We start from the raw sequence: 15,059 nt of genomic DNA, 5'->3' as shown, positions 1-15,059 counted from the left end.
CTATTAGCCACACCCAGTGCCTCTGTAGTTGGGCCATCACATAAGGGATGCTGCTATTCCTCAAGATATAGGCGTCATGCACAGAGCCAGGATACTTGGCATTCACATGGGAGATGTACTGGTCCGCCGAACACACCATTTGCACATTCATCGAATGGTAGCTTTTTCTATTTCTGTACACTTGTTCATTTCTGCAGGGGGGGGGACAAATGCCACATGTGTCCCATCAATGGCACCAATGATGTTGGGGATATGTCCCAGGGCATAGAAGTCAGCTTTCACTGTGGCCAAATCCTCCACCTGGGGGAACACAATGAAGCTGTGCATGTGTTTCAGCAGGGCAGACAACACCCTGCTCAACACGTTTGAGAACATTGGCTGAGACATCCCAGATGCCATGGCCACTGTAGTTTGGAAGAAGCCACTTGCCAGGAAATGGAGCACTGACAGGACCTGCACAAGAGGGGGTATACCTGTGGGCTGGTTGATAGCTGACATCAGGTCTAGCTCCAACTGGGCACACAGTTCTTGGATTGTGGCACAATCAAGTCTGTTTGTGATTATGATGTGTCTGTCTTCCATTGCTGACAGGTCCACCAGGACTCTGTACACCGGAGGATGCCGCCATCTCATATGCTGCCTCAGCGGTTGTAGCCTTTGGAGGAGAACGGTGAGCAGACGGTCATTAACCACATAGAGAGCACAACTGTGTCTGAACTAATGTTACAGAATCCGTGTGTGAAATCCTGAGTCAGTATATGTGCCAATATGTGCTGTGACGCAGTTAGGTGCCATGCCATGTGCTCCCCTGAAATGGCAGCTGCCTGACTTGTGAGGAGGGACAAGGGGAAATGAGGTAACTGCGCTGGCATTGTGCAGCGTCACGGTAGGCGGTCGAAGACGGGTGCGCAACTCTGCATTGGTTATCATTGGGCCCTATGGGTCCGAGGAGCAAATGGCGATGTACGCCAGCGGTGACGGTACGCACCGCCGTGGACGTCACCGCCTTTTTCTCACTCTTCACTCACTTGATACCTGACCATCAACAGGAGAGGACCTACACTGCAAGTGCTGCTGTGACCTGAGTCTGGAAGCAACAATGGCTACAGTGTCTGGGGAAAGGGCCCCTGCCTTCACTGCAGAGGAGTTTGACAAACTGGTGGATGGGGTCCTCCCCCAGTACACGCTACTCTACGGTCCTCCAGACAAACAGGGGAGTACACTGTGAGCATGATGCGTGGGCAATGCCTGTTTGTAGTGGTGTGGATGTAAGCTACATGTTAGGGGGTGGCCTGAGCGCTGCATGTGAGGTGGTCAGTGTATGTGCGTCAGGGCATGGGTGGGAACTGGTGGGCAATGAGTATGATGGTCCAGACGGGTGAGTAATCAAAGTTTTTTGCTCTGTTTACCCCCTAGGTCAGCGCCCACCAGAAGAAGGGTATTTGGCGTGCCATCGCCAAGGAGGTGCGGACCCTGGGGGTCTATCACAGACGGAGCACCCACTGCCGCAAGAGATGGAAGGATCTGCGCTGCTGGAGCAAGAAGATGGCGGAGGCCCAGCTGAGGCTGGCCTCCCAACGTGGAAGGGGTGGCCGTCACACCATGACCCTCCTGATGTTTCGCATCCTGGAGGTGGCCTATCCGGAGTTGGATGGGCGCTTGAGGGCATCACAGCAGCCACAAGGGGGTGAGTACAGTTTCAGAAAGCTGACTCAGTGGGGTTTAGGAACTAGCTGGGTGGGGGGTGTGGGCTGTGGGTGCCCCTAGGCCAGGGCGATCATGCCAGGGTAGGTCCCTTGTTTGCAGCCTCCGAAGCACCCCTACCCCAATGGTACAATTGGGCAGCTACTAGTGTGCAGGGTCCTGTGGGTTTCAGGTGTGCATGTGCTGGCGTTGGGCATTGTACCCCATGGGCTGGTGACTACCATAGTGTCTGGTTGGGCAAGGCCTACTGCATAGGGCAGCTCAGTGTGTGTTGTGTCCGCCAATGGTAGTGGTGTTGCTGGCATTGACCATGTGTGTCCTCTGTCTCCCCCTTCTTGTTTTGTCACCCTGTCCTTGTGTGCATTAGCATCATCTGGCGGAGGAGCTGAGGCACCGGCGACCGAGGGAGCTGCATCCCACATGGCCCATGAGGGTGAATCCACGGAGGGTGAAGGCACCAGTGGGACGGAGGGTGAGGGGAGCTCCACGACGGGGACAGGAGGGGATACCAGCGAAAGCAACTCCTCCTCTGATGGAAGCTCCCTGGCGGTGGCAGACACCTCTGTGCCCACCCCAACAACAGGTACAGCTGCCACCACCCCTACCAGCAACACCCTCCCAGCAGCGCCTCAGCGTGTTTCCCGTGCCCGCTCACCCAGGAGGGTGGGCATCTCCTTTGCCCCAGGCACCTCATGCACTGCCCTAGTCAGCCCTGCTGCCCACAGTGAGGAGGCTATTGACCTCCTGAGATCCCTCACTGTTGGGCAGTCAACCATTCTGAATGCCATCCAGGGTGTTGAGAGGCATTTGCAGCAAACAAATGCATACCTGGAGGGCATTCATTCTGGCGTGGCGGCCCAACAGAGAGCATTTCAGACTCTGGCCTCAGCACTGATGGCAGCCATTGTCCCTGTGTCCAGCCTCCCCCCTCCAACTTCCACTACCCCGACCCAATCCCCTCAACCTCAGCCTATCCCAAGCACACCTTCAGACCAGCATGCACACACATCAACACACAAAAGTGGCTCAGGAAAACATAAGCACCACACATCATCACACAGGCACTCACACAAGCACCATACCCATGCACACATACCAACATCCACTTCCTCCACTGTTCCCCCCTCCTCCACGTCCTCCACCTCCCTCCCAGTCTCGTCTCCACTCACACCTGCATGTACTACATCATCAGCCACTTCCTCCATCACCAGCACGCCCATCACAACACACCGCTCACGACCATTCACACGTCCCCTGTGTCCTCTCCCAGTGTGTCTGTAAGCGCTCCTCCCAAAGTACACAAACGCAGGCACACACCCACTCAACAGCCATCCACCTCACAACAGCCTCCAGCCCATGCACCTTCACCCAAACTCAGCAGACGTACACCTCCTACAACCACTACCTCTTCCTCCACTCCCATACCCCCTCCATCTTCCCGCCCAGTGCGTTTAAAAAACTTTTCCTAGCTAACATTGACCTCTTCCCTACTCCTCCTCCCGGCCTTCCCCTGGGGCCAGGATGTCCAGATCCCAGGCCAGCACCTCAGTCACCAAATCTGCATCTGCTGTGAGACCTGCAAGTCCAGGTGGATCGAAGGGGGCACCCGTCAGAGCTGCCAGTGTGCCACCTGCAGATGTGAAGGACCACCCGATTCCGCCACCTGCCAAGGTCAAGAAGGGGCCGGCATCCAGCAGGGGAAAGTCGCACCACCCACCCAGCAAGGCCTCATCCAAACACAAAGAGGACAGTGCCAATGTCCCAGTAGTGACTGCCAAAGTGAGGAAGGTACACAAGACAAAGGGCAAGTCATCTCAGGGCACGATGCCTCCTGGTGAGGGGCTGGTGAACACCATTTCCTCAAAGATGCCAGCGACCTGTACCACAGTCACCACCGCTGCAACGACTGCCACCTGCACCGCCACCTGCACCGCCGCCCGCACTGCCGCCCGCACCGCCGCCCGCACCGCCGCCTGCTCCGCCACCTGCACCGCCGATGCCACACCGTCAGTCTGCAGCATCCACCCCAAGGATCAGCCATCTGAGGCTGCCGGAGACGGTCTGGTGTCTCCCTCCACCACTACAGACACATGCACCACGGGCAGCACCGGCAGCATCTCCGCCGCTGCGACCACCGCAGCCACCAACATCTGCACCGCCACGTGCCCAGCCGGTGCCACTATATCGTGCGTCAGCAGCATCCCCAGTGGGCAGTCGTCCGAGGCTGCAGGTGACGTCCTGGACACGCCACTTGAGGCACCACCACTAGCACTGGCACTACCAGCAGTTTGCAGCATAAGTCGCTGCAGGATGGAGTATGCCTCTGCCTCCATGGAGTATCATGCTACCTGTTCCATGTACACCTCGTGGCTCAGACAACCAGGTGAGAGGATATTAACTGCCTCACCCCAGGTGCAGCATCACTGGGCACAAACCCCCCCTCCAGAACCAGTGGATAAGGGCATCCACTCACCCTATCCTTGGCAGGATGAAGCACTTTGGGCACAAAGCCCCCCCCCAGAACCAGTGGAGAAAGGCATCCACTCACCCTATCCTTGGCATGATGAAGCACTCTGGGCACAAAGCCCCCTCCAGAACAGAACCAGTGGAGAAAGGCATCCACTCACCCTATCCTTGGCAGGATGAAGCAATTTGAGCACAAAGCCCCCTCCAGAACTAGTGGAGAAAGGCATCCACTCACCCTATCCTTGGCAGGATGAAGCACTCTGGGCACAAAGCCCCCTCCAGAACCAGTGGAAGACGCCATCCACTAGAGAGACTGTGGCTTTGCACTCCCCAGGACCAAGCAGTGGGCAGCCCACCCACTTGAGAGACTTGACAGACTGTGGCTTTGCACTCCCCAGGACCAAGCAGTGGGCAAACCACCCACTTGAGAGACTTGAGAGACTGTGGCTTTGCACTCCCCAGGACTTTGCACTCCCCAGGACCAAGCAGTGGGCAACCCACTGACTTGAGAGACTTGAGAGACTGTGGCTTTGCACTCCCCAGGACCAAGCAGTGGGCAACCCACCCACTTGAGAGACTTGAGAGGCTATGGCTTTGCACTCCCCAGGAGCAAGCAGTGGGCAAACCACCCACTTGAGAGACTGTGGCTTTGCACTCCCCAGGACCAAACAGTGGGCAAAACACCCACTTGAGAAACTTGAGAGACTGTGGCTTTGCACTCCCCAGGACCAAGCAGTGGGCAACCCACCCACTTGAGAGACTTGAGAGACTGTGGCTTTGCACTCCCCAGGACCAAGCAGCGGGCAAACCACCCACTTGAGAGAATGTGGCTTTGCACTCTCCAGGACCAGGTAGTGGGCATGGAGCCCCCACGAGGAAAAGTGGCGTTGTATCATCTTCCGGCTGAGTTGCCCCCACTCCCCTTCCCCCTGAGGTGCCTGTGTTTTTTTGACCTGATGCCCCTGCAGTGTTCTCTCAGTTCTTAGGCAGGTGTCATATGTGGGCTTTGCCCATGCTTTTTGGGACCACTGGTCCATGGACATTTACAAGGGACAGTGTACGGCCTTGTGTATATAATGTAACATTTGTATATACTGTTTATTTAAAATTCTACTGCTATATCTGAATGTTCCAATATAACACTGGTTAGAACCATTTCCTTTTGTCCTTGCGTTTTTCCAGGGGGTGATGGGGTGTATCAGTAATGTTGTTGGATGTGTTAGTGTGTATGTTGTTGTGGGTGAGGGTGGGGGGTGGGGGTGTTGCGTGCAGTGTGTGTGTGTCACTCTCTTTTCCCTCCCTTCTCCCCTGTGTGCTAGGTGCAGTACTCACTGTCGTCACCGCCGCCACCTTCTTTCTACTTCCTGGTGTATGAGAAGATACACCAACATGGGGAGGATCTCCATGGTGTCCTGGTTCTTTGTGGAGTGTCGAAAAGGTGAGTGGTTCCCCTTCGATGTACTGTTTGCGCCATGGTTTTGATGTCGTTGGAACCACCCCGGAAAAACTGGCGGATTGGCCTCTTATAATAGGGTGTGCGGTACATTGTCCTTCGCCTGTCTGTTGGTGGTGGCCACCGCAGTGTTTGTTGCTACCGCCGTGGCGGTCGGAGTTTTAAAGTGGCTGTCTATGTTGGCGGTTTCCGCCATGGTCATAATCCCATTTTTTTTACTGCTGGGCTGTTGACATGTGTTACCGCCGACTTAACACCGACGGCCAGGGGTGTAATGAGGGCCTTAATTTTGGCGTGTCATCAGCTGCAGAACTTTCCAAGACATCATAGTATGCATCATACAACCTATTGTGAATGCATTTAACTATAGAGATGACATACTGGTTTTTGGAGCTACACAGAAGGAGCATGATTAAGCCTTCACACAAGTATGTCAGTTGCTCAGTGATGCAGGCTTAACTTTAAATGCTGTCAAGTGTGAGCTCAATAAAACAAAATTGAAATTCTTTGGCCATATTTTTTCTCATGGGGGAATGATACCTGATCCTGCAAAAGTACAAGCTTTAACAAATGTTGTACCCCCACACGATGTTTCTTTTCTTGGAATGGCCAGCTACTGCAAGATGCATAAAAGACGTTGCCACTGTCAGTGCTCCATTACAAGAGTTAACCAAGATTTTTTTTTAAATGGTTATGAGAATGTGAAAAGAGTTTCAAGAGATTTAAACATGCAGTAGAAAATGTTACAGTAATGGCGCACTTCAATTCAAAGCTCCAAACCGAGATTGTAGTTGACTCTAGCCCCACTGGGTTAGGCACTATACTTGCACAGCATAGTGGATGCCCAAATACAAGACAACATATTGTGGCCAATGCTAGAAGAAGTTTATCTCAAACAGAACTTGCTTACTCACAGCCTGAAAGGAAGGTTTGGCTATAGTATGGGCTTGTAACCATTTCATATATTCCTATCTAGAAAGCCTTTTACGCTGCTGACTGATCATCGTGCCTTGCTGGCCATCTTCGGCAATCCAAAGGCCAAGATGCCTCCTCTAATTGAACGATGGGGATTACGATTGCAAGAGTACGATTATGCAATTGTGCACTAAGTGTAAGCTGGATAATAGAGCAAAGAAGATGGAGGAGGCAGTGGGACGAATCCACCCAACCACAGATGCCCTGTAGAAGCAGCTCCTAGACATCACCGAGGGAGTCAGTAGGAGTAGGAGTCTGGAGGTCACTAGAAAATGAATTGTCTGTGCTGGACAAGAACCTATGTGAACTGGAGCAAGAGGTATTAATGGGTCCTTCATGCAATTCCACACCAAAGACTGAAAATTAGAAAGACATTACACTTTAAAGACTTAGGGCCTGATTCAGATGTTAGCGGGAACTGTCCTGCCATCGACGCTTCGACTGAAAACCCATCCGCTGCCGCAGCGGTCCACCAGCTGTATTTAGATGTTGGCAGTCCCATAGATGAAAGCCTGTATTTGAACCACTGTCTCCACCAAGAAACACCGCCCTCATTGACGGTGCAATAAGGGAAAGTGGCTGACGGTGACACCCCAGACACCCTTCCCGCCATGCAAATTTGAATGTGCCTTACTGCCAAGACAAAAGTGGCGGTCTGACCACCACGTTGGAGTTGGTGGCTTTGGGGTAAGGGGGTGAAAACTCATCGTTTTTCCCCGTTACCCCCCTGTCTTCAACTGGACATGCTGGACAACACTGGACATCGCTGTTGCCACTGACCCATGGAGAAAACACGATCCCTACATCATCAGACTAGAAAGTAGGAATGCCGCATTGCCAGGGTATGTTGGTTGGGCACTGTACAGGAGGTGGGAGCAATGGCAGACATATGTATGTCACAGTATTTTTTTAAATCACTGTGACATGCATGTTGGGGATTCGAGTGGGTCAGACATGGATGGGGAGACACTGGTACACAACACATATTGCACGCATACACAACTGTCATGATGGTGCCAGTATTCATGAGCGAATTAAATGCTGGGACCACAAGGACGGTACACTCACACATATCAACTGTGTCCCTGTGTGCACATTGCCAGGGGACCTGTACCTGTCATGTTGTGCTAAGAGTTGTCTGTGTGAGTCAGTACGTGTGTGTGGATTGGCTGGTTGAGGTGGAGGGAGCTGGCATGGGTGATGTGGTTGTGTTTGTATGTGTGTGACTTGCAGGTTAGACCAATGTTGTTGTGTATGTTGTGTTGCAGTGTGACACATTCAGGTGAGTGTGGCTGTTGTATGGCGGACGTTGTCATGATGTATGTAATTGTGCATGTGTGTCTGTGTGAACAGTGTATAACTGTGTTGGTTGTCATAAATGTGTCGTCTGTGGTTGCAGTGTCCATGGTGTGTGTATGTTGTGTCATGGACGTACGTCAATGTGTTTTTCTGGCATGTACGGGTTGAGTTGTGTTGGAATGGCACTGTGGTATTGTGTAAATGTGGTGTGTAGTGCAGGGGTACACATATGGCTAAGGTTAGAATATGGGTGTGTCAATTACCTCTCTTCCATAGCCACTGCTATTGTACAAAGGCCATTGAGTTCCACCACCATCTCCCTCTGTCAAGAATCTGCTGCTATTCATTCGGCTTGCAGAACTGTAACATCTAAATATGGTGGGCAGAACACAGTTACCTTGACGGTCTTTTTGTGTCCGCGGTCAGCTTGGCAGTGCAACCTCCAAGATCAAAATCAGTGCCTTAGATGGCTTGTTCACTCTGACTGCATGGGGAACTCATGGTGAGGGAGATAAAACTGGGCAGCTGTCAGCATGGATGATCATGGAACACCTGAGAGGTTCATCCATCCCACAGGTGACAAAATGAGCAGGATCAAACAGTAAACTCACAATAGGGAATCAATGACAAATTCCTAGAATTGTGCCCAGAATTGTAGGGGGAAAGAAGTGGTCCATAATTTAATTTAATTGAAGGTTTCCTGGATAGAATTTCCTTGAAGTGAATTCCTGACAAAGTGCTGGAATAGCAGAATGTGTCTTGAAGGAGAGAAAGATAAGAGAAGCCATGAAACATATGGCAAAAGGGAAAACTGGGAACAGGTGTCTTCTCTGTTGAGTGCTACCAGGCCTAAATTGACATAGTGACCCAGCAATTAGATAGAATATAATCTGCAGCAATGGAACCAGAAAGGTTACTCTCCACAAGCAGAGAAGCCTTGATAGTTTCTCTCCTCAAACTACATTGAGTCACTTTGTACACCGACTCTTACAAGCTATTCTCCACATTGAATCTGGATTATAAACCATTAAGAAAAATATTTTTGAAGCAGCCCTATCCATATTTGAAGTCTTCAGTAGACGGGGACCAAAATGAGCTATTACCTACAAGAAACACTTTATTAAATATTAGGAGGGTCTTCAGGATACTGAAAGAAACTCTAAATGATGTACTGTAGAGTGCGCTGGTAGTTATGGTCGACTAGGAGAAAGTGTTTAATTTCCTTAAATCAAACACATGAATGCTGATGGGAGGAGGCTTGCAATATGTCTAATCACTGGCAATCGCTTGAGGTAGCATTCCAACCAATCATTTGTTTGCCCACCATGCCATCTCAAATTAGAACTAGCCACATGCAAATTGGCATTTGTCCTGCTCCAATAGAAACAATTGAGCCTGAACTTCCAGAACAGGTCCTCACTGAAAAGGAACACAAGCAACCCAAGACTTGTGTCGGGCTGATCGGGGCTCTTCAGTCAGGTGTAGCTACATTCCAGTGGCACAATGGGCATAGGAACCCATATCAGGATGTACCCTTGGCAACTTAGGGCATTATATCAAACACACAAAAGGTGATGAGAGTATGACTGCAACAGGTTGAACCACTGGCAATTCCAACCCATCATTCTCTTACCCACCATGCCACCTCAGATGACACTCAACCATGTGTAAATCAGTATACTCCTGCTCCAGTGGGAATAATCCAGTCCAAACTGCTAGTACAGGTCCTCCCTCAACTGGAACATAAGCAACCCATGATCTGTGTCGGCTTGACTGAGGCTCATCTGTCAGCTGTAGGTTCATTCCAGTGGCACAGTGAGCAGGGGACCGATATATGGGCATATCCTTGGACACTAAAGATGAAGGGAGGCTGTGTGGACTAAGTCTAACAACTGGCAATTGCTGGGAGCAGCATTGCAATTCCATATTCATTTGTCCATCATGCCACTTCATATTAGACTCAGTCATTTGCAAATTAGTCTTTGCCCTGCTCCAATGGGAACAGTCCTGGCCAGATTGCTAGTGTTCCAGTTCAGGGGGGACCTGGTTAGGCATTTCCGGCTGGACTGTTCCTATTGAAGCAGAGTCAATGCAGATTTGTATATGGCTGAGTCCAAACTGGTCTGGCACAGTGGGCAAAAGTACGATTGGTTGGAATGCTACCTCCATTAATGTTGATTCAGCAAAAATGCAGGGGTAGCGGAAGTGACACGACATGTCACTCCACTCCAGTGACATCACAGGAAGCGATCTCTTATAATCTTTGACCTATTTGCACCTTCCCCTCAGCTGTCTGTTTCTCAGCTGTCAGTATTTGTTATCTCTCTCATCTGTCTTTCTCACCTGCTGTTGTCTCTTTCTCAACCCTCCTGTCTTCACCTCTATCTTCACTGTCTTTCTCACTGATCTCCTTATATTATCTCACATAATTTCCTCTGTCATCTTACTTTCTCATCTGTTCTGTCTCTTTTTCACCTCTCATTCACTTGTCTCCCACCTCTCTTATCCCACTGTCTCCTTATCACATTTATCTGTCTCAATATTACTTCTGTATCTCTCACCTCTCCTTCTCCCAACTTCTCCCTCAGTTTTTTCCCTAACCTCTGTTTTCTTACCACCAATTTCTCTCTCTTGCTTTAAACAATATAACTGCTTCTCCCATTCAGCCCAGTCACTTTTTCACCACTCTCCCAATTGCTGCTGTCATTTTCTTACCTGTGCACTTCCCCACTTCTCACAGCTGTCTTTTTGTAACATTTCTATTTATTATGCTTCTCTCTCACACCTGCCTTGCCTTTTCTCTGAGCTGTCTCTCACATCGTTGTCTCTAGCACCTCTCTCCACTGTCTCCCAGACTCTCTGCCTCTCCTTTTCTCTGAACAGACTCTTTCTTACTAGTCTCTCACCTCTTTCACCTGTCTCCCTACTCGGTCAGCTGCCTCTCCATTTCTTGTCTTTCACCTGTCCTTCTCAGAGCTGAATCTTTCTAACAAGTCTCACCTTTTCCCTTCTGCTTCTCAGCTGTTTTTCACCAGGTGATCAGTTTATTTCTGTGCCATACCCCTTTACTGGCATCCTCTCTCGGGTCTTCCCTTCTGCCTGATTCTTAGCTGTCTCTTTGTCACCTGTTTATGTATCTAGCACCTATTGCTAGTACCTGTTGACTCTCTTTCATACCTCTCTCTATCTCTCTTTTACCCATCACCTCTCTGATGTCTATTTAATTCCTCTCTGTCTCTCTCACACACCCCCACCCCCTCATCTTTGTTTCTGTCTCTCACGTGTCTCCCTGTAGTGTCCTCTTCTTCCTCTTCCATTCATTATTAATTTTCCCTCATTTCTCCTGTATTCTTTCCCCAGTACCAACCATCTCTCTACTAAATATCTTGCTCCTGTCACATCCTGAGTGGCAGCAGGAAACACCCTTGTGCATCTTTACTGGGGCCCCCATTGGATAAGTTGGGGGCAGTGAAAGTAAACAAGGCTTAGTAGAGCTTTGCTTAATTTCTGTTTCTGACACTGCCCTTGCCACTTTAGAGGCCAGAGGTTGCAAAGAAAGGTCCAGGGGTCACAACAGGTAATTTAAGGGGTCACAGCTGCGACCCCTAAATTACATTCATAGCTACCCTGAGTGGTTGCCAGTGATTAGACTTATTGCAAGCATTCCTTCATTCACCATTTGTGTGTTCCATATCTTCTAACAGCATTATCTTCTGGTGGTACTTGAACACATGCAAATGGGGGAGGGAATGGGAGAGATAGATCTCCATACTGTACTCATAGTCTTCTCTACAAATAGAATTTATTGTGGCACCAAGCAGGACTGTCCGCTCTCTCTCATGCTCTTTGCACTCTCCATTTGCCCTATTTGCAGAGTTTGCAGCGATACAGAGGATGGAAGGTGAAATAAGAGGCATTCCTCTAGCAGGCAGGGTCCATACCATTTTCCAATATGCTGATTATATTCTTTTATTCATGAGAGATGGCGGTCTGCGTTTACAGCCACTGACCTAGACCTAGAAGAATTTGGCTTGCGCCTTCCAAACAAGGGAGTTCAACTGCTGCAACTGACTATGCTGAAAACAAAATACATTCCGATAACTAAGTGAGGGTGTATCTCGTTGAAGAATGATCAGAGCTGGGAACTTCGGAGTAGCAACATGTGCCCTAAGAAGATGAAGATGAAATGAGGCTCTGCATCATTAACCTCCTGATTTAGATATTGCTGTGCTACTTTAGAGAACTTGGGCCCTGATTTATACTTTTTGACGCAAACCTGCGTTAGCGCAGGTTTGCGTCAAAAAGTTTACTACAGGCTAGCGCCATTCCTGGAAGCCAGCCGGGCGTCATATTTAAGGAATGACGCTAGCCGGCAGTAAGGCCCGATTAGCGTCAAAATAAATGACCCTAACCGGGTGGGGGAGGCATAGGGGAAACAGGAGCTTGTGCGTCAAAGAATGGCGCTAGTCAGGTTAGAGTCAGAAAAATTACTCTAACCTGACTAGCGTAATTTTTTGACGCACAACACCCATGGACATGACTCCTGTCTTGGTAAAGGCAGGAGTCATGCCCCCCTGCCCAATGGCCGTGCCCAGAGGACTTATGTCCCCTGGGCATAGCCATTGGGCACAGTGCCATGTAGGGGGGCCCAAGTTAGGCCCTCCATGCCACTTTAAAAAAAAAAAGACTTACCTGGACTTACCTGGGATGGGTCCTCCCATCCTTAGGTGTCCTCTAGGTGTGGGTGGGGTTGGGTGGGGGTGTCCCTGGGTGCAGGGAAGGGTACCTGTGGGCTTTTTTCCATGGCTTCTGACCTTGGTAAATGGCCCACAGGTCCCCTAACGCCTGCCCTGACCCCGGTGTTAAATAATGGCGTTAAACAGGCTTAGAGACATTATTTAAGGCCCTCATCCTCCCGTGTGTGATTTTTGCACGGGAGGATAAAAAAAGGGCAAAGGCCTTAGAGTCATTTTTTGCCCGGGAACGCCTACCTTGCATCTCATTGATGCAAGGTAGTTTTCCGCAGGCAAAATATGACGGTAACTCCAATATTTTGATGCTAGACGGGTCTAGCGTCAAAATATAAATATGGAGTTAAGTTTGTACCAGATTTGCATTAAAAAAATGACGCAAATTCGGCGCAAACAAAGTATAAATATGCCCCTTGATTTCTTATTGAAGAACCTAATCTGGGGTGAAAGTAGACACAGGTTAATTCTGGGCAAACTGAAGATGATGGCCTTGGAGCCCCTGACTTTAAACTTTATCACCTGATCAGCATAAATTACTCAAAACAGCACTGAGGTGAAGGCAGAGATATGTGTGAAAAACCTCATACATGTCTTTATACACCCCAGCTCTGCCTCTGGCAGGCCTTCCAAACTCCCAAGAATTCTTTGTAGTCCATAGGATGAAGGCCTAACCATGGAGGGCATAACCACACTGAAAAGTGAAAAATCTGGTGACCCTAAATGAGGAATATAGCCTGCTGGCCAATAAATTCCTAACTTATGCACAATCATTAAGACCATATGACTGATGACTGAAAATGAGGACCAATATTACTGAACGCCACACCCATGATGTGGAGCACCTGCTTTTCACAATAGTAGTTAGCTGTAAATTGATAACTTATTTCTATTGAGTTCTTATATTGATGGCCAGCAGCAGCTTTGGGAATCTGAGAGCCGACTTGGAAGACAACATAGGCAGAGAATGAATCAATGAGGAATGGATGAAAGCCCTTAAATATTGCACAAAGTCACAAGGAATGCCAGATTCAAGAAAATCCAAATTAATTACTTCCATAAAAGTCATACGACACCACAAGAGATTCAACGGGAAAATAGGATCAAATACAGTGACTTGCCCCAGATGCATTTATTTAGATACAGACGTTTTCCACATGGCTTGGCAGTGCCCAATAGTTACCCGTTCTGGAAGAAGATTACGATGCAATTAGAGTAAACCTTACAAAATGAAGGACTGCTCATTCCGGAGACCTGTTCATTAGGCCTTTTAGCCTGACTGAGAAAAAACGAAGGAAGGAAACAGGTTTCTTGATTTGGCTTTTGTATTAGTAAAACAATTCAAATCAATATATAGAGGGTGGCAGACTCACCCTACTGCACCATATGGATGAAAGATGTAGAAAGATGGGCAAAAAATAAGAACATTACCTTATATGGTGATGAAAAACATGGCATCCGCAGGCAACTACTAGCTCATCTGTGGAACAAATTATTGGCTTCCTTTCTTAAAACCAAGGAATAATTAATAGGGTAGGATAAGAACATCCTATTTAGTCAAGAGTTGAAGGGAACCACCTTTAAACTACTCTAACATAACACCCACTGGCCGGAAGCTTGAAGGCCACCCTCAACTGCATGAATATAGAGATGGCCATACATCCAGCCACAACCACACTAGAGAGACAACATAAGATATTCAACTAGGCTGGAGTGTCTACCCTCAAAAAACATTGGTTTAAGTTGTGGATACACAGGTTTTTGTTAATAAGCATCTGCACAAGACATAACTTATTACTGAATTAGCAGAATAGCTCATGCAAATTAAAACATGGTAAATTTGTTGTCTTAAGTAATATGATATTTGACATACATTATCTTTTCAATGATGTTGGAATCAATGTACTTTAACAGTGTTCTAAATTAAACTAATAAACACATCAATAATAATTGTACTGAATATGTATGATGCTCTTTGTTGCTCCCCATTACCCCACATAGCACTGCACGTAGCAATAAAGTAACATAAAAACTTGGTCCATTGAAGAGAGAATGATTCATGTTCGAGAACAACATCAGGACAATAAAGAGGGGTGCTTGATAAAAGCCAGTGGCTGAAGGAACAGGGGTCCTTCCTGATGGGCATTGAAGTGTCACTTGGTGGGGCAGGTGTGGTATCCTAGTAACGTGTAGCTGCGTGCGCTCTGGGCATGAGAGATAAGGTGAGAATGTTGTGGTAGCTCTAGAATAGGCTTTTGGAATGTGCAGCGTGGAGAGCGACAGTTGACGGGGAGAGAAGAGGATGTTGGTTGGCGTAGGGATATTTGTTTGGCTTCTAACTAAATAAATCATCGCCACTTCCAATCATTTACTGGTGTTGTTCGTGCCTGCCTCTCCGCCAACCTTCTTACATT

The sequence above is a fragment of the Pleurodeles waltl genome, chromosome 7 (assembly GCF_031143425.1).
Source record: "Pleurodeles waltl isolate 20211129_DDA chromosome 7, aPleWal1.hap1.20221129, whole genome shotgun sequence".
Classification (NCBI taxonomy): Eukaryota; Metazoa; Chordata; class Amphibia; order Caudata; family Salamandridae; genus Pleurodeles; species Pleurodeles waltl.
Note: the sequence above shows the minus strand (reverse complement) of the source record.